The sequence below is a fragment of the Sarcophilus harrisii genome, chromosome 1, assembly GCF_902635505.1.
Source record: "Sarcophilus harrisii chromosome 1, mSarHar1.11, whole genome shotgun sequence".
NCBI lineage: Eukaryota > Metazoa > Chordata > Mammalia > Dasyuromorphia > Dasyuridae > Sarcophilus > Sarcophilus harrisii.
This window is the reverse complement of record NC_045426.1, coordinates 625,414,514-625,434,316: the sequence shown is the minus strand read 5'-3', so window position 1 is coordinate 625,434,316 and position 19,803 is coordinate 625,414,514. Positions and strand designations below refer to the sequence as shown.

Below are 19,803 nucleotides of genomic sequence, written 5' to 3'. Positions count from 1 at the left end.
TTACCAAGTTGTTGACTCTTTTTTTTCCCATGATTTTTTTTTTTTTTTTTTTGCATCACTCATTTCTTTCCCCATATTTTTCCTTTGCTTCTCTTATTTGGTTTTTAAAATTCTTTTGAGCTCTTCTAGGAATTCTTTATGAGCATGAGATAAATAAACAGTTTTTCTTTGAGGCTTTGTATAGCTTCTGAATCTGTGTTTTGAATTTTTGCCACCAAAGTATCTTTTATGATCAGGTGCTTTTTTTTTTTTTTTTTTTTTCTTGTTCATTTGGCTTACTTTTTTGGGGGGAGGATGAGGGCTTATTTTTCCTGCATGTTTCTTGACTTTAAATTCTGGGTTAAAGTGGGGCTATGCTACAGAGATAAAGGGGCATTGTACTACGTTTCAGACCTTTCTTACTCTTGCTTTCAGTTTTGTATCTGTAAAATTTCAGTTCTTCTAAGGTAGTGTAATATAAGGAAGAAAGTGGGATCATTGCTTTTCTAGCCTTGCTCTGATCTGTGGGCAACTTCAAACACTTTTTTCCCCACTCTGGAACTGTTTCTGGGGTCCCTACTTCCCTATAGCTACTTGCTCTGATGTGCTAGTGCTCCCCCTTGCCTTGGAACTATGAACCAGGACTGTGATCCAGATCAGATACAACAGAGTCCTCTGCCCAGTGCCAGAAAAGAGACCCCTGAAATCTCCTTCTGATCAGTTTTGATGTATGGGCTGAGAGTTCTAGAAGCTGCTGTTGTTGTGTAATGCGGAAGAAACTGAGGCAAGATAAAGATTAGAGAGTTTTTAATATTTTATTTGGGCTTATGAGCGGAAGAGATTATGTGGGACCAAAGGATCCATTTTGGTCCCAGGGCTGATATCTTAAAGCAGTCAGCATCCAATGTGAGATTCCAATGATTTTTATATATGGCTCTAAGTGATCAGGGGAGACAAAGGTGAGGGGTGGAGTCTAAACTGTGGTAAGAGCGGGAATTTCCAGGCAGGGACCATCAATTCGGTTCTGATTGGTGGAGAGTGAGGACCATAAATTCTGATTAACTGGGAGTAAAGGGGGTAGTCAGCTAGAGACCGAAAGTCTGAAACTTAAAAATGTGTAAGCATGTCTCTTAGTAAATGATCTGCTTATGGAAAGGTAATGCCTGGTGAATTGATTTTTATAGTTTTGTCAGTCAACCTGTAAGCATTTACTAAATGCCTACTATGTGTTAAGTGCTTTTTGTGTACTATTCTTTATTTACTTATCTCTTTTTTTTCTTTCTATGTAGATGGCTTCATCAGTGTACTGTACATTAATTCTCACCTGGATTCCTTGAACTTAAAAACAATTTTTCTATAATTGTATTTCAACATAATTATTATCCTTTATAATCTTAGACATTTTATTTTATGCATTTAAAAACATTCTGAGAAAGAACCCATAGGCTTCAAAACACTGCCAATGCAGACCATGACACAAAAAGATTAAGAACTTTAAGTTAAAATATGTCATTGTTAGAAAATTGCCAGTTACCATGGATTTCATAGAATATGTAAGTGGAAAAAGACTTTAGAGAACTTGCATTCCAAACCCTCTTATAGTTTAAGTACTTTTCATAAGGAAAATAATTACTTTTAAAAAGTAGGCAAATAATGGTGATGGTGGTGATAAGATAACAAAACCCTAAGAACCAAGTCCATCTAGAAGTGTCTTCCAGCTTTCACCTAGATTATTTTACTCAATGTTTGTGAAAAGATTGGGTTTAGAATAAATTGGTTTACACAATTCTTTGCTTTGGCTAATGAACTCTCCATCAAGTTAATAAATTCACTGAAAAAATGTGTCAAATCAGAGAGAGTGATTTACATTTACAGAAGAAGAGGAAATTGGAGTTCATTTCAGACTATAATATGTCAGTAGAGTAATTTAGTAGTCTGATAATGTTATAGCACTTTATTTGGGGGCATATTTGCATATGCTTTTGAGCCTAATGATTTATGGCTAGCTAAGAATGATCTAGTTATTTATCTTCCTAGGGGTCAGTGAATCAGAGTGATCTCTCTGACCCTAAATTTTGTTGCCAGCTAGATGGTGAGGCAACTGTACAGGAAAAATGAGATAGCTGCCATTTTGTATTCATAAAATTTGATTTCACTTGGATAAGAAGCCAAGATGCTTGGGAGGAAGCTGGGTGCTTTTTCCTGCCTCTGAGTTCCCTAGTCCTTATGGCCTTTCCTACTTTAAGAATGGATATACTTTGTAAATTAGTTGTTCAAACAGGTTTTGTTTTTTTTTTTCCCCCCCACAAAGCCACTGTTCTAAGTAGTACTTAGAGTTAGTTGCAAGATAGGGGTCCATTTAACCCTGCATATAGCCGAACTTTAGTACTTATTGTGCAATGGAATCTAATACTAAGTAGTGTGTTTCTATGGTAACCCCTCTTACTCAAGTCTTCCTCCAGTGTTTTCTCTGGCACCTCAGCTTTGTGGGCTGGGTCAGCATAGCCCAGGCAAGTCCTACCAAATTAGGTTTTAAACAGAAAAGATTTTTGAGTGATACATGGTGTCTTTTGGCAGAGGAACAATCTAATTAAGTGTGGAGGGGAACATCATCAGAAGTTAGCCAATAGGTACATATTTTTGTCCATAGTAAAGCATAGAGATCATTTACTGAGTTATTTACTGTGATACAGTGTACATCAATGGTGTGAGTACCCACACTTCTGAAGTTATTATAAATCTTTGAAGTGTTCTGAATTATCAAAACTGGCTGGAATTTTGTGGTAAAATGTTTAATTCATTTCAACAAATCTTTATTTAGCAGAGAACTTTGAACTACATGCTAAGGAAGATAAAACATTTAAATCCCAGGGAGGTGTTGTTCCTGTGATTTGTATAGTTGGGGGATGAGACATATGTATAGATATCTGTATTATATGAACATAGAATCATATATAAAATCTGTGTTACCTGTGAAGGTCTTATGTGGTCCATATGGGTTTGCCTAAATGTAGCTCATAGAGAAATGTGAAAATACACACAAACACACACTCTTCTTTATAAAGTTTATAAAATGATTTTCTTACTAAAGTTCTGTGAAGTAAGTGCAAGTATAATTATCTCTATTTGACAGAGGAGGAAACTTGCCTAATTAAGTAAGGCAAATTAGATTATTTGACCTGGGTCACCCAGCTAGTAACTGGAAACAGGGCTCTCACTTCAAAGTGTAGCCCTCTTTTTTACTACACTGTATTATCTTTGGTTTGTAATAGTACTAAAGAAATAAGTTAAACCTTGATAAAGGATATATGATAATTAAAAGATGAAACATGGAACCCTGATTATTTTTCTATACTAAATGCACTTCTCCCTATTTATCCTTTTGTTATTAAAATGACTGCCTAGAATTTGACTTTAAAAACATAGCAATGTAATCTTCAGTAATTTTAGCTAACTTTATAAGAAAGATTATATTTCAGATATTTAACATCTATGTATTTGTTTATATACATGTAAATGAATATTTGCATATTTGTAGTATATGCATATATATGTACTTATTGTCCTATCACACAAAAATGAACCCTTTTTGTTGTTGAATGAAAAATTCATAATTTTGGGGTTTTGAGGTTTAAAAAGTTCATTCTTTGTAATAGCATACTGTTTCTCAACTCACAATTCATCCTGGGCTATATGAAGTATTCTCTTGAAAGAGCAAAAACCCAGCTGTAATAATACTTGTCACTGCTGACATCATGGGGACAGAGAAAAGCTAATAAGATTATGTTAAAAAGGGTAATCTCATATAAAGTGTTTTGAGCTTTGGGGAAAGTACTGTTCATAGTAAAATTGAATTTGCTGATCAGTAAAATTGACTTCTTCCTGATGGTGTTTTTTGATCTAGCTGTATATTGCTCAAAAGATGCATCCTTTGGAGAAGCTGTCATTGTCCCCAGAAATTCAGCCTTTAATTGAATCAAGATTTATGCTACAGTTGTTTAAGACCATTTTTTCTCCCAGGGGATCCATAGTGGATTAGCCAGAGAGAAGAAAAGTGAGGTTGGGGTCTTTTTGTTGGTTTTGTTTGATGGTATCATTGCAAGTATCCTCCTTGTTATCCCTATTTATGCTGTATAGGTCAAGGAAAGCAAGTAAAGATAGTCTTCAGTGATGTTATTTATTTTATTAATTGTAATTATTCAGTTTAATCTTGTTCATTTCTTTGAAAATATAATTGGATGTTAAAAATTTTCCCACTTTTTGGTCTTTTATGTCCTGACATACTGCCTGGAACATATTAGGCTCTAAGCACATAATTTTTAATTTTTTGAATGTCTAGATCTAGGTATATCTCTTGCTATGTTATTGGACCATTCACATTTCATAGCTTCCACATTTCTGTCGTGTGTGTACAGTAACTTATTCTTCATACACAAATTAACAAAGGTGTTTCTTCTGCACAAGGGCAGATTTTTAATTGGCAAACATTAATTCTTTTTTTTTTTAATTTAATAGCCTTTTATTTACAGGATATATACATGGGTAATTTTACAGCATTAACAATTGCCAAACCTCTTGTTCCAATTTTTCACCTCTTACCCCCCCCACCCCCTCCCCTAGATGGCAGGATGACCAGTAGATGTTAAATATATTAAAATATAAATTAGATACACAATAAGTATACCTGACCAAAACGTTATTTTGCTGTAGAAAAAGAATCAGACTCTGAAATATTGTACAATTAGCTTGTGAAGGAAATCAAAAATGCAGGTGTGCATAAATATAGGGATTGGAAATTCAATGTAATGGTTTTTAGTCATCTCCCAGAGTGATTTTTTCTCGGCATAGCTAGTTCAGTTCATTACTTCTCCATTAGAAATGATTTGGTTGATCTCGTTGCTGAGGATGGCCTGGTCCATCAGAACTGGTCATCATATAGTATTGTTGTTGAAGTATATAATGATCTCCTGGTCCGGCTCATTTCACTCAGCATCAGTTCGTGTAAGTCTCTCCAGGCCTTTCTGAAATCATCCTGTTGGTCATTTCTTACAGAACAGTAATATTCCATAATTTTCATATACCACAATTTATTCAACCATTCTCCAACTGATGGACATCCATTCAGTTTCCAGTTTTTAGCCACTACAAAAAGGGCTGCCACAAACATTCGTGCACATACAGGTCCCTTTCCCTTCTTTATAATCTCTTTGGGATATAATCCCAGTAGTAACACTGCTGGATCAAAGGGTATGCACAGTTTGATAACTTTTTGAGCATAGTTCCAAACTACTCTCCAAAATGGTTGGATTCGTTCACAACTCCAATTTTTATTAAGTACCAGCTATGTATTCAACTTAAACATCTATTAAATATTTCAGCACTGTATATAAGGCTAAGTGCTGGGTTTTGGTATATAAAGACAGGAAAAAGATAGTCCTTGTCTCCAGGAACTTACATTCTACTAAACAAATGCAGCATGTACACAATTTGGTAGAATACAAATACAGTGCTTACCATTGTGCTAGGCATAGAGGGAGAATACAGAAAACACAACACAAAAATCATGTGGGCAGCAAGGTGGTGTAGTAAATAGAACTCTGGGCCTGAGATTCAATTTGGCCTCAGACATTTTAAAAGCTTTGTGACTCTGTGCAAGTCATTTTACTTGAGTTTTTCCCAGTTTCTTCTTTTATAATATGAGGACAACAAAAGCACCTTCTTCCAAGGATTGTTGTGAGGATCAAATAAGGTAGTAACTGTAAAGCTCTTAGTTCCTTAGTTCCTGCCATATAGTTGGGGTCTATAAATGTTAGTTATTATTATAGTTATAAAGTATTTGTGTTTTGTAATGCTCTTATTTTCCTAGAAGTCTACTATATCAGTTAGGAAGTCAAGTAGCATTTATTGAATAAAATAAGTAAGATAGGAAAAGTGTCAATATTTTTGCCTCATTCCACTTCCTAATAAAAGAAACTAAGGCTCAGAGATATGAATTGTCTTTATTTAGTTATTTATTTTTGGATAGATTTTTGGATCCAATATTTTTGGATATTTTGGATAGTTATTTTTTTTGGATATAACAATTTGAATAATTGTTATACTCCATACTCAATAAGAAGCTAGGTGGCATAGTGGATAGAAAGCTGAGCTTGAAACCATTCCAGATGTCTACTAGCTACAAGAGTTTGGGCAAGTCTCTCTTAGCCACAGTTTCCTTATTTGTAAAATAGGGATAGTAATAAAACAACCTTACAGGATTGTTGTGAGGATAAAATAAAACCCCTTCTATACAAATGGCAGTTGTTGTAATATGAATCAATAGTATGAAATGGTAGCTCAGAAAGTGGCTTTAATAGAAGCCCAGATAAATTGAATGGATGCCCATCAATTGGAGAATGGCTGAGTAAATTATGGTATATGAATGTTATGGAATATTATTGTTCTGTAAGAAATGATCAGCAGCATGAATACAGAGAGGTTTGGAGAGACTTACATGAGCTAAGTGAAATGAGCAGAACCAGGAAATCATTATACACTTCAATAACAATACTATATGCGGATCAGTTCTGATGGAAGTGGATTTCTTGGGCAATGAGAAGATCCAAATCGGTTCCAATTGATCAGTGAAGACCAGAACCAGCTACATCCAGCGAAAGAACACTGGGAAATGAGTGTGGACCACAGCATAGCATTTTTACACTCTCTGTTGATGTTTGCTTACATTTTTGTTTTTTTCCCAGGTTATTTTTACCTTCTTTCTAAATCCGATTTTTCTTGTGCAACAAGATAACTGTATAAATATGTATACATATATTGTATTTAACATATACTTTAACATCTTTAGCACGTATGGGACTACCTACCATCTAGGGGAGGAGTGGAGCAAAGGAGGGGAAAAGTTGGAACAGAAATTTTTGCAAGGATCAATGTTGAAAAATTGACTTCACATGTGTGAAAAAATGACTTCACATGTGTGAGAGATATCATGTTTCTTGCCTTCTCAATAGGTGGGGGAGGAAGTTTGGGAGGGAGAGAATTTGGAATTGAAAATAAAAATTTAAACAAAAAAGTGAGTAGAAATCCCCACGTATTCATGTGTTGTATTTTAAAGTTAATTTGTAATTCCTACTTTCAGAGAGTTTGGTATATATACAGACTGGTGAATGGATAAAGACCTGAAAAAAGAAGCAAATTTAAGATTGAAATAATTTAGTAAGGCTCATTAAACACACACATGTATCCTTTAATAAAAAGAAGTTTATACTTTCACTATTTTTTAGCATAGAATTTTTGAGGAGGGGATGGAAAAGGACTGAGTACTTCATTTATGTCTGTTAATTTCACCCCCTATAATTTGACACATCCATTTTGCTAGTTTTTTAGGTATAATGGTCCATTTGCAAAATAGCTAATCTTGGCCTATTGGCTTGTTCTATTTCAAGACTGAACACTCAAGACTGATGTCAGTAGTAAGGAAGAAAACCATATAATTTGTAAATCAATGCTCTGCTTACAGCTTTTTGACTTACAGTCAAAGAATAAGAATTTCATTGTTCTAATTAAGATGTTTGATTATGATTACAAGATTTTTGGTAATTATGAGTTGCAGAATGTGTCCTCAAATTTGTTTTTATTTCCGTGTTTTTTGATGCCTTCCCCCCCCCCATTTTCCTGTCTTCTCTCCCCCAACCCTCCCCTTTGAAACCAAAAAATCCAAACTAAGATACAATTAACATAAAAATAGACAAGTCTGAAAGTGTATGCAACATTCTGCACTCATGACAAGAGATTATGCAAAGGATGTTCAATTTGGAGGTTGAAAACCTGAGCTCATAGATGGCTCTGACACTAGTAACAGGATGTTAGTACTAAACAGGACCTCAGAAATTATAAAATTCATACTTGTTAAAGATTTGTCTTGTTCCATTTACACAAATTAGGACTATGTAGAAAGAATTGTTGCCAAAAGTGTTTTTGTTTCTAAGCTTCTAATCAAGTCAAACAGCATTTATTAAGGATCTGCTAAGTGCTAGAGACTGTTAAGTGCTGGACATGCAAAGAAAGAAACGATCTTTGCTTTGAAGAAACTCATGGTTTAATGAGGGAATACACTGTGTAAACAACCATGTTATGTACATATACAAAATTTATTCAGAAGAGATTAAATATAATCATGGAAGTAATGCAATAAGAATTAAAAGAACTGGAACACACTTTTGTCCAAAGGTAAGACTCGTAAGATTTTAGCTAAGACTTGAATGAAGCTGCAGAAGTCTTAAGGTGGAGAGGAGAAGGGAGAGAACACAGCTAATGAAAGTGCACTAAATTGGAAGATGGAGTGTTTTGTGAGGAATAGCAAGAAGGCCCGTGTCATTGAATGTGGTGGAGTGAGGGAGTAAGATGTAAGTTTAGAGAAGGTAAAAAAGAACCAGATTAAAAAAGGATTTATAAGCTGTTCTTTTTGGAGGGGGAACAATAGTACCTATTACAGTTTATTGGAGAGGTGACATGCTCTAGTAAGAGCACTTTGCTAGTTGAATGGAAGACTGGCAAGAGTGAGGAGATACTGGAGGCAGTGAGGTCATCCTCATCATGAAGACCTATGCCAGGGCGCTGACCCTGTTAGAAAAGAGAGAAGTGACAGAGAAAATGACAGGATTTGGTCACAGATGGAGTGAGAAAGGTAGAAGTTTTGGATGGCACTTAAATTGCAATCCCAGGTTACTGGGAGGATGGTAATGCCTTTAAGAGAAATAGGGAAATTAGGAAGAGGGAGAGATTTCAGAGGAAAGATGATGAATTCCATGTTGGACATGTTGACTTTAAGATGTTTTCTGGATATCCAGTTTGAGGTATCAGAAAAGGTAGTCCTTACCTTCCCAGTATTCTTATCCTTTACTCTCTTTTACAAATTGTATGACCCAGTGACACAGGTCTATTTTTTGTTTCTTGAACATGGCACTCCATCCTCTGTCTTTATCAAATAGCAAATAAAAGAATTATGTAAATAAAATATATTTAAATATAAATATGTAAAAACAACACATGTAAAGTGTTGCACCTGGTTTCTGACACAAGGCTGGTGCTATATAAATGTTTATTCCCTTTTTTTCCTTCCCTCATCTCCATGCCATTGTACCACCTGTCTCCAATGCCTGCTCTGCCCCCTCATATCAGCCTTCTCATTTCCCTGGTTTGCTTTAAGATGGGCTTAAGTCCAAGTTTGCAAGAAGCTTTTTTCCCTGTGTCTTCGGTATTCCTTTTTCTGACTACTTTACATTAACTTTGTGTAAATCTTGTAACTATACCTAGTTATTTACATATTTTCTCCTCCCTTAGAATGTACACACTTTGAGCTCAGGGACTTTTTTATTTTTTACTTTTTTGCCTTTCTTTATATGCCTAGTGCTTAATTACTTAATAAGAGCTTGTTGACTGACTGACTTTAGATCTCTTCCAGCTTGAAGATCCTGTGTTTGTATTTCAGATCACGTTGTAGGATGCTAAGTTGTTTCTGAAGGTTATATATAAATAAACCCATATTCTTCAACAATTTTGATAAAACATGTGTGGACATATTTTTGAAAGAAGAACTTTATTCAACCGCAGTAAATATTACATTTATAGTGAGTATTGTGTGGGTGTTTGAAAATATTTGTATATTTCCTTATTGGCTGTGAGGTAATTTCACTGAAATTCTTACGACCTTAACTAACTAGTTTTGCTATTATTTTCATAATTTAAAAATAAAGCTGCCCTTTTGCTAAAAAGCCTGAGGGGCACCATTTCATGTAGTCAGAATCCTTCATTAAAACATGACAACTGAACAGCAGTAATGGAAGCAACATAGATGGTGACAAGTCTCTTGAGTTCACTGTCAATTATAATCCTATAAAGTTTCTTCATTGGTAAAATGAAGATAATGCTTGTACTACTTGCACTTGCACTTGCAATTGATTAATGTGACATATTTTTGAGAGTGTTAACTCTGATTCCATCTTCACCACCTTATGAAAACTATTCTTCTAAAGGTTACCAACAATATTGCTAAAGGCCATGGTATTTTTTCCTTAAACCTCTGTATCTCATACGCGACTGATTATTTTCTTTTGTTTCTATCCTCTCTTCCCTTGTTTCATTATTTGCTTTCCAGATTACTTCGTGGGAATGTCATAGAAAAGATCTTCATTGGTGGAGTAGATATTAGATGACTAATGAGGACCTTTGCAAATCTGAGATTCTATTATTCCCAAGTTTTTTGACCTCTCCTGTGCTTTCTGAACTTTTCTCATTGACTGGCCATCATGAAGGATCAGTCCTTGGTTTTATTTTTTCTTCTTCCTTCATTAAAAAGAAACTAAACAAAAATGTAGCACTTTGCTTGAGTAAATGGGGCCTCTCTTCATCAGGTTAACAGGGGAGGAAATACTGAAGTCTTGAAATATCCACCAAGACTGAATGCAGTTCTCTTTTACACTGTTAGGTGACTGGCAAACCACACCAATCAGACTGAAGCTACCAGAAAGTCTCCAGAAAACAGTGCCTGAGCTCCATCTCCTTGGATCATTCGAGTGCTGGAGACAGTTCCTTGCATCTTAGGGAGGGAACTAGCCTAGTTTATATGGTTGAGTGGATGAGGTCCTAGTATGTATTGATCTTGTCATATCATATCTAGGCGTCCTTGGAATTGTTGGGGGTTCAAGAGCACTCCAGAATATTAGAGGTGTCTCAGAAGAATTTGCAGGCTCATGTAAAGTTTATCATAATTGTAATGCCAATTAAAACAGCTAAATTTCAAAAGAAGAAGATAGCAAAGAGCCAGGATCAAGCTGGTAAATTTTTAGGGAAAAGTAAGAGAAATCATGTCATAGCTTCATGTCACTGATATGCTAATTTTATGGCTTAGAGGTGGAGTTGAGGAGTGGTTAGGTTTTTGTGTGTAGGTGCCCCATCTATAGTTCCCTGGGTAGAACTCAAGGGGAACTTTCCAAAGGTGTGTTTTTAGGCCTGAAATATCAGTAGGTCAAGGAATGGGCCTTCAATTTTGTACTGCATCTGTGTTAACTTTAGGTACCTCATCATTGATACTCATTAGTTTCAGAAGCCCTATTAGTACTGTTTATCTGACATCAGCTGTCTTGGATTCAGCATCCTGGCCATATAAAATAAACTAAGGCAAGAAAGCCTAAGGACAGAAATACATCACTCCTAACTACATCATTTCTATGGCCAGGTAGACTTGGAGTTATTACTACATCATTCCTAAGGGCTATACCACACAGAATCACTGTGCTCTATACTCTGGGTAGGACTCTCCCTCATGGGTAGTACTCCTGTATCTCCTGCCAGTATCTACACAGTGATGAGAACATGGAAATATCATAAAATTTTGTTAATTGAAAAAAATAGTTCATGTTAGTCAATGATACATTTTTCATCTTTCCACTAATGTGGTCTCTCAGGAATAGCTGAGTAATATTCTAAGTTTTTTCCATACTTCTTCCTTAAAACATGATTGAATTAGGAATAGAATGCTAGGAAAATGGCAATTCTACTTAAGAAACACTGGTTTCACTTACAGCAATACTTCTTGTACCTTAATTTACCATCATATGGTACCTTTTAGTTTATAGACAGTATTTCTAACAATAATCTATAAGGTAGGTAGGGCAAGTATTATCTTCAGTTTTCCAATGAAGAAACTTTATTAGCATTATGAGATCTAGTATTAAAGGGGAGTTCTTCATTCCTATCTTCATTATTTTATAGTTGAGACCGTGTGGGGTTAGGTGATGCCCAAGAATATAAAGATTTGAAGTAGCAGAGCCAGATTTTGAATCCAGGTCCTCTATATTTCAAGATCTCCAACAATGATTCTACCTCTTCTCTCTTTAAAACTTCATCACCTCTCATAGATTTAATATTCCTACCTCTGAAGATGACTCTTTACTTTCCCTTACCCCACCCCACATATAGTCAGTTGCCAAACTTCTCTCAGAACTTGAGCTAAGTTACCTTTTTAGCCTCAATGAAGATTATTCTGCCTCCCACATTTTACAATATTACATAACTAGCCTTCTTTCTGTTCCTCAGACCTGACACTCACCTGTATGGTTCTTTCCTGGCCATTTCCTAGTACAGTTCTATTTGGTAGGCACTCCTTTCTTACCAAGCACTCAGAGAATCCCTCTCATCTTTCAGGATGTAGTTTAGGATCCATCTTCCTCTTAATTATTATTATTATCATTATATCATATAAATGTTTCATTATTAATTGAATTATTATATTAATTATTATAATTTATTATATAACATATTATTTAAATTATAATGTATTATTACTTTATAGAAATTAAATTACATTTATTATATTAATTAAATTAGTATATAATGTATAATTACATTATATAATTTTTTTTTGCTGACATAATTGGGGTTAAATGACTTACACAGGGTCACACAGCCAGGAAGGGTTAAGTATCTGAGATCAGATTTGAATTTAAGTCCTCCTGACTTCAGAGCTGATGTTCTATCCACTGCGCCACCTAGCTGCCCCTACGCTCTATCTTCCTTCTGCCAAATGCTGATGTATTCTCATAAACTACCTTGCATTTAATTACTTTGTATTCATTTGCATTTATTATCATTCATTCATTCATTTATGCTGTATCTTTCTTTTATAGTAGATTGACTCCTTGGACATTATTATTATTTCCTTTTTATCATCTGTGACTAGTTTAGGGCTTAGCATATAGTAGGAATTAAATAAATAATTATTTATTCTTGATTGATTGTTTCTTTCCACTATATTTCACTGTCTCTATGTGGCCCAGAAAGCTTCATCCACCATTGAGAAAATTATGGAATCCAGAGCTTATGATCTTGTGCTTCAAGTGCATTGTTTTTCTACTATGATTTGTAGTAATAATACATATGTGAAAAGGAGCATCACAAAAATAATTTACTCAGTACTTTGAATGCTTTGGTTCAGATGTAAAATAATAGTGACATGGAATTGATAAGCCATTTTAGTATTGGAGAGACAAGGGAATATAGCTTGTGTTCTTTGAGATCCTGAATTTCATTTCAAGCTTGCCAGTTATGAGCCCTAGTATTTATAATTCATGTTCTGTAACTAATTATAATTTTCCAGTGTAAAAATAGATATATTACTAATATTGGTTTGAAAAACATTTTGGCTTTCTGGGATGAAAAAAATTTTTCTTGGAAGAAAGGAAAATATTGATTTTTAGCAATCTGGCAATAAGGCATTTTATTGATGGTCTAATGTTCTGCTTTGTTAAGGTTCTATTTGATTAGTTGTTTTGTAGAGGAATACAATTTCAGGTCATTTTCTTCAATTTCCTGCTCATGTATAACAGTGGTGTTATCTGATTTCTGCTTGGCTCATCTTTTATCAAAATTTTTTCACATTTATTTGTATTTATCATTTTTAAAAGTTTCCTTTGTTTTTTTAAATGAACAAAATTTTATTTTTCTTTTCTTCTTCTCCCAGGGGAAAATAAAAGAAAAACAAAACTTGTAATATCTGTAGCCAAGAAAAAGGAATTCCTACATTGGCATGTTTCATTCTACACCGAGTTTATCTCCTGTTTCAGAAAGTGGTTTGCATATTGTATTAATTAGTCCTCTGCAATCATGGATGGTCAATGTGTTGATCAGAGTTACTAAATTTTTTTAAAGTTACTAGTCTGTATGATACTTTTGTTACTCTATAAATTGTTCTGATTCGTTGTACTTCACTCCATATTAGTTCTTACAAGCCTTTCCAGGTTTCTCTGAAACTTTTGTCATTTCTTATAGCAAAATAGTTTTCCATTATATTTGTGCCATTTAAAAAGTTTCGAGAGACATTTTGGGTAATTTAGTCATTTTATTAACAACATTTTAAAGAGGAGAGGTATTTGGCCATATCTCTTTCAGACCAAAGACCCTCATTGAAGCTCATGGCTTAAATGCTCTTTTAGAAGAGGATGAAAATCAACTCTGATTGATTAATAATTAATGAGGAAAAAAGATGTAATAATGAGGGGCTGAACATGAACTTTGATTATGTCATTTAGTTCTTAAGTTATCTTCACCTAAACTGAGTGGAGCACAATAACTACCCCACCAGGTTAGGATGTGAACTAGAAAATTAGTCCAATCTCATCAGCAATGCCTTTCAAGAGACTGAATTTTTTATATCAGAACTTTCTGGAAATGGGGAAGTTCTGGACTTCCCCAAATCATTGAATATTAATAATCATTTTCTTACATTAACATGCTGTAATTTGTAGACTAATTCTCCAATTGATGGATACCCCTTTAGTTTCTAGTTTTCCTTTATTCATCAATTTCTTGTAGTACAGTAATTTTCTATTTCATTTCTGTACTACAATTTTTTTTTTTAGAATTCTTCATATGATAGATATTGATCTTATTTCTAGTTCTTTTTTTTTTTTTTGAATCATTGACTGCCTTGGAATATGTCCTTTGCTGAAATGCCCATAGCATGGGCATTTTAGTCTCTTAGGAAGCTATTTTAAATGATTTTGGGTGGACAGATATGAAGTGGTGTATCTTTTTTCTTTGTTTTTTCATTCAGTGTTTTTTAAATTTTAACTAGTGCCAAAACTAATGGTCTTTTGGTTGCCCTCCTATCTCCATCCTTATCCTTTTTTTTAACTTCTTTGAAACTGGCTGCAATTCCATTATCTTCTTTTTCCTTGGTATTCTCTTTTCTAAGTTTTAGTAGCATTGCTCTTTCCTAATTCTCTTCCTACCTGTCTATCTTTTTTCCTGAATCTTTATCCAGATTATGCTTACTGAGGTACCAGACTCTTCTTTTCTCCCTCTGTACTATCTCCTTTGTTCCTCTCATTAGCATAGTGGGTTCAGTTGCCATTTCTATATAGATGATTCCCAGATCTTCATAACCAGTGCTAACTTTTCTCCTGAGTTTCAGTTTTCCATTACTATCTGATTCTTGAACGTCTCAAATTTAGTCTTTCATAGGCATCTCAAACTCAACTTTCAATTCGATTTCAATTTAATAAAAATTTATTTGGTGCCTTCTGTATGCAGGCACCATGCTAAGTGCTGGGGATATTAAAAAAAAAAAAAAGGAAAAAAAGAATAGTTCTTGGCTTAAAAAAACTTACAATCTCATGAGCAAAAACAGCACATAAAAAGAAGATGAAAAATGATGTATGGAGTGGAATGTACCATCAAGTGTTACTCAAAATGGAGGCATGATAATTGGTCATATTGAAGTCATGAAGAGGTGTTTGTGGAAAATGGAATTATTTGGGAAGTTCTAGGTTCCTTATGAAGGAAGCTCTGAGAAGAACTTATTGCTTTGCTCTCTAACCCTCCAGTGAGAGAGGAGAGAAGAGAGGCAATTGTGGGAATTGAAAAGGTGTTGAATATCAAAACCTGAGTTATTATGCATTGTGATGAGATTTCAGATGATCAGTTTATCCTGGAGGAGACACTATAATCTCTGAAATCAAATCAAGCAGAAATATTAATGATAAATGTTCCAAATTGAGCTCATCATCTCCTTGCAAATCTTTCTCTATTCCAAACTTCCCTGTTATTGTGAAAGGTAACAGCATTCTCCTAATTAGCTTTGCAATCTCAATGTTTTCCTTTCCTTTTCTCTTGTCCTTCTTTCCATATATCAATTCTGTTGCTAAGTCTTGTCATTTCTACCTTTAAAATACCTATTTTATGTGTCCCTTTCTCACCACTAAAGTAGGTGCTACAGTAGTATAAATTCTCATCACTTCTTGCTTGGATTTTTCCAGTAGCCATCTAATTCATCTCTTATCATTGTTTCTCTGAACTTCATTTTTCTTATACCTACTAAGGTGATTTTTCTGAAGCGAACAGTTGACTGTCATTCCCCAATTCCACTAGTGAATGAACTTCATTGTTTCCCTATTACCTCCCAGATCAACTATAAAGTTTTCTGGCATTTAAAGCCTTTCATAACCTGGTCTTTTCCTGCCTTTCCATTTTTCTTATGTATCACATATTCTATAGTCTCACAAAATTGGACTTCTGATTTCTCTCACATGGAGCTGTGCCTTTTTTAATAGAGTGCTTGTCTCATATACTTAGAATGCCCTCCTTCCTCACCACAATGCTGGACACATAGTAGGTAATAAGTAAATGCTTCTTGACTTGGTTCTTCAGAGATTTAGTCTAAGCTTCTTCCTATCACCCTCCACTTTATTCTCTTATAGATTATTTTTTGTTTACTCTCTGTGTGTGTACATGTATACATGATTACATAAATGTTTATATATACATTTATGTGCTTGTATATATAAATATATAACAAATGGAAGTAAAGTAAAATTTATACATACACACACATATATATATATATTAAAAGAGCATATAGCAAATTTACTATAGATAATACATATAAAAATATGTGCAGTTGTTTACATGCTGTTTTCCCTATTCGAATGTGAAGTTTGTTAGGGCAAAGACAATATTTTTGCCTTTCGTTTTAGCTATAATGCTTGGCCCAGTGCCTGACATAATAGGTGCTAAATAAATTCAGATTGCTAAAATGGCAGTAGCACTTCCTTGATTGATCTGTTTAACAATTTGGTTAAAAGAAGGAAAGGTACTTGATCTGATGTGCCTAAAGCGAGTTGTTAGTCAAACTATGCTGGTGATTGCTGGTTCCCTTTCCAAGTATTTAGAAACCTTTTGTTGTTCAAAACTAATATCAGGTTCACTTTCTTCCAGTTTGTAGGAACAAATGACCATTTTTGTCCGTCTTCAATCTGTGGCATCTTTTTTTATTTTCTATAGTTCCTTGGTTATCAGTGAGTGGTTCAGCAACCATATCTGTAAGTATACAAGAGAGTAATTCTTCCACACTAAGAGATTTGAACTCATTTGGAATTACGTTTGTAACAAACCTGCAAATCTCACCTAACTTCAATTTTCCTTTAACTCTGTTCTATTCTAAAGACTATTCTCTTTGTCAAATAAAACAGAAACCAAATAGGAGTTGAATAGTTTTATTTTTTCTCTATTCCGTCTACCTGAAGTAGTGTATATCTGTATAACTCTCATTCTAAGACATGCTTCCTAAAGTAATGCTTAGTAAACTTAAGCATTTGTTTAAAAAAAAATCTTCCCAAACGAAAGTCAGAAAACATTTAATAGTAAGGCTTTATACAGACTAGTTGGGATTTTTGTGTAGTGACTTGTCTTCTAATCATATGTACTTTCCTAGAATTGATTAGTTTTGAGAAAACAGGACTTCATGCAAAAATGATGATATAAATCCTTGTTAGTTCCATTACTGCAAATGGGAGCTCTGTTCCTGGTCAGCCAAAATTCAAATTGTAATAGCTTAAAATAAGGAAAGAAAGAGAGAAATATTGATTATATTAAATTCCTTCTAGCTGGACATTCTCTCTCCTCTCCTCCCTTATTCCTTCCCAGAAGAAGGAAAGACCAATTGAGATAACCAGTTAATAGTTACATTTTAAGAGTCTCAAAAAATTTAGCTATGTCAAGGAATGAAGAACCTCTCCTTGAAAAATGTATTAAAATATATTGTTTGTTAAACGTAAAAGACATTCCTAAAGCATAATGCTGTTTTAACAAAATTATTTGTTTTGATCTAACTCAACTTTCATAATAATTGTTTTAATATTACCTCACTTGAGTTTGTCTTAGAATTGAAAAGCAGAATATCATTCTTTTAAGTTCTCCATGTTATTCCCTGACTCATATAGTAAAGAAAAAAGTAAGTTAGAAACCAGAAAGTGCCTGTTGTAGTTGTTTATTTTTTTAATTACATCTTTCATATTTCCATTTTATTTAGATTTATCTTAACATTGAGTGATTTCGTCATCTTCAAGCATTTGAACATTGACTTTATGCCCCAAACTATGCTGTCTTGAGATAGAAATCACTGCTATTTTTTTTTTGAGAGCAATAATAATCTATGAAATCATTTGATATGACTGGGAGAGAGGCCTTGTGGTGAAATAGAAAACTGTAGAATTTTGAGTCAGGACCTTGGCTTAAATGCTCTTTCTGGTATCTTATAACTCTTTTGTTATTGGGTAAGGCACTGAGCTTCTTGAAGTCTCAATTTTGACATCTCAGAAATGAAGGGATTGTCTTTTAAAATGCCTAAGGTTCCCTTCTGCTCTAAATCTATATGAGCCTATGATTGGAAAAAGGATAAAAAGGCATTGGATTTGGTTGTAGTATTTTTCTCATCAATTAATCAAGTATCTATTATGTACCAAGGCTTTGTGCTAGATGCAATGGACACAACTACAGCGAATGAAAGAATCCCTATTCACAAGGAACTTAAATTCTGATATAGTGTGTATGCATGTGTGTACACACGCATGTATTACACATTACATATGTTTGTATGCATGTGCACATGTTATGGTATATATATATATCTACATAAATGTATTAAGTGTCTGTATAGGTATATGTATATACATATTTACAGACACAGCCATCTATTCATCTACATTTATATCTATATCCATATCTGTATCCATACATACACATTTCCATCTATACACACACATGCACACACACATATACATACACATGAACACACACATAAATAGGCAGCTAGGTTGCATAATGGATTAGTGCTGAACCTGGATTCAGGAAAACTCACCTTTCTGTGGTTAAAAAAAAATAATCTTAAACACAATATCTGTGTGACCCTGGGCAAGTCATTTAAGCCTATTAGCCTCAGTTTCCAATCTGTAAAATAAGCTGAAAATAGAAATGGCAATTCACTCCATTATCTTTGCCAAGAAAGCCCCAATAGGGTCATGAAAAGTTGGACATGAATAAAAATAATAACAATAAAAATGTATAATATATATTGTATATTACATATACAATATATTATATAAATATAAATGAAAAAATACAACTGTATACAAAGAAGTTAAATGCAAGGTAATTGAGGGAAGGTGCAGTAGCATTTAGGGATATTAGGAATGGCTTCATGAGAAAGAACTGTGCTTGAGTAAAATCCTAAAGGAGAAAGACTCCATGAAGTGAAGGTATAGAGGGAATGTATTCTAAGCATGTGTGATTGCCAGTACATAAACACTAGATGGAGCATTACATGTGAAGACCAGAGGAAAGGATAATTTGGCTGGATCATAGAGTAGGGGAAGGAGATGAATAGCCATTTAGGCTGGTCAGGTGTGTTCCTGTTAAAAGCTGGTTAAAGCTAAACAGAGCAATAAATATTTGATCTTAGAGGCAAGAGCAAGCCACTAAAGTTGAATAGAGGAATCGTATCAGATCTGTTATTGAGAGAAATTACTTTGACAACCCTGTGTAGGATAGACCGGAATGGGAGAGATTTTGAGGCCAGGAGGCCGATTAGGAAGCTATTGTAGTAATCTAGGCAAGATATAATGAAGGCATGGACTAAAATTGTAGCTATCTGAGTAGAGAGAAAGGGTCAGATGCAAAGGAAATGTGAAAGAAGAAAGGCAAGATTTGGCAGGTGATTAATTTTGTATGATAAGAGAGTAAGGCATTTAGGATAGTGAACCTGGACTGGACTGTTCTGGACTGGACTGGATAGACTGGAAGGATGGGGGTCTATTCAATAGAAATAGGGATGATTAGATGAAGAGAGGGTTTAGGAGAAATAATAATAAAAAAGGTATGTTGAATTTAGGTAGCTCCTGGAAATCCAGTTTGAAATGTCCAATAAGCAATTGTTGATGATGATGTTTAGGGGAGATACTGGTGCTCTTTATATGTTTAAGTGTGTAGGTAATT

General features: G+C 34.3%; 1 protein-coding gene across 1 annotated transcript in view; it reads left to right on the top strand.

Moving 5' to 3' along the window:
- ZFAT (zinc finger and AT-hook domain containing) overlaps positions 1-19,803 on the top strand; it is a 280,081-nt gene that overhangs the window by 31,347 nt on the left and 228,931 nt on the right. The gene's annotated exons all lie outside the window — the stretch shown is intronic.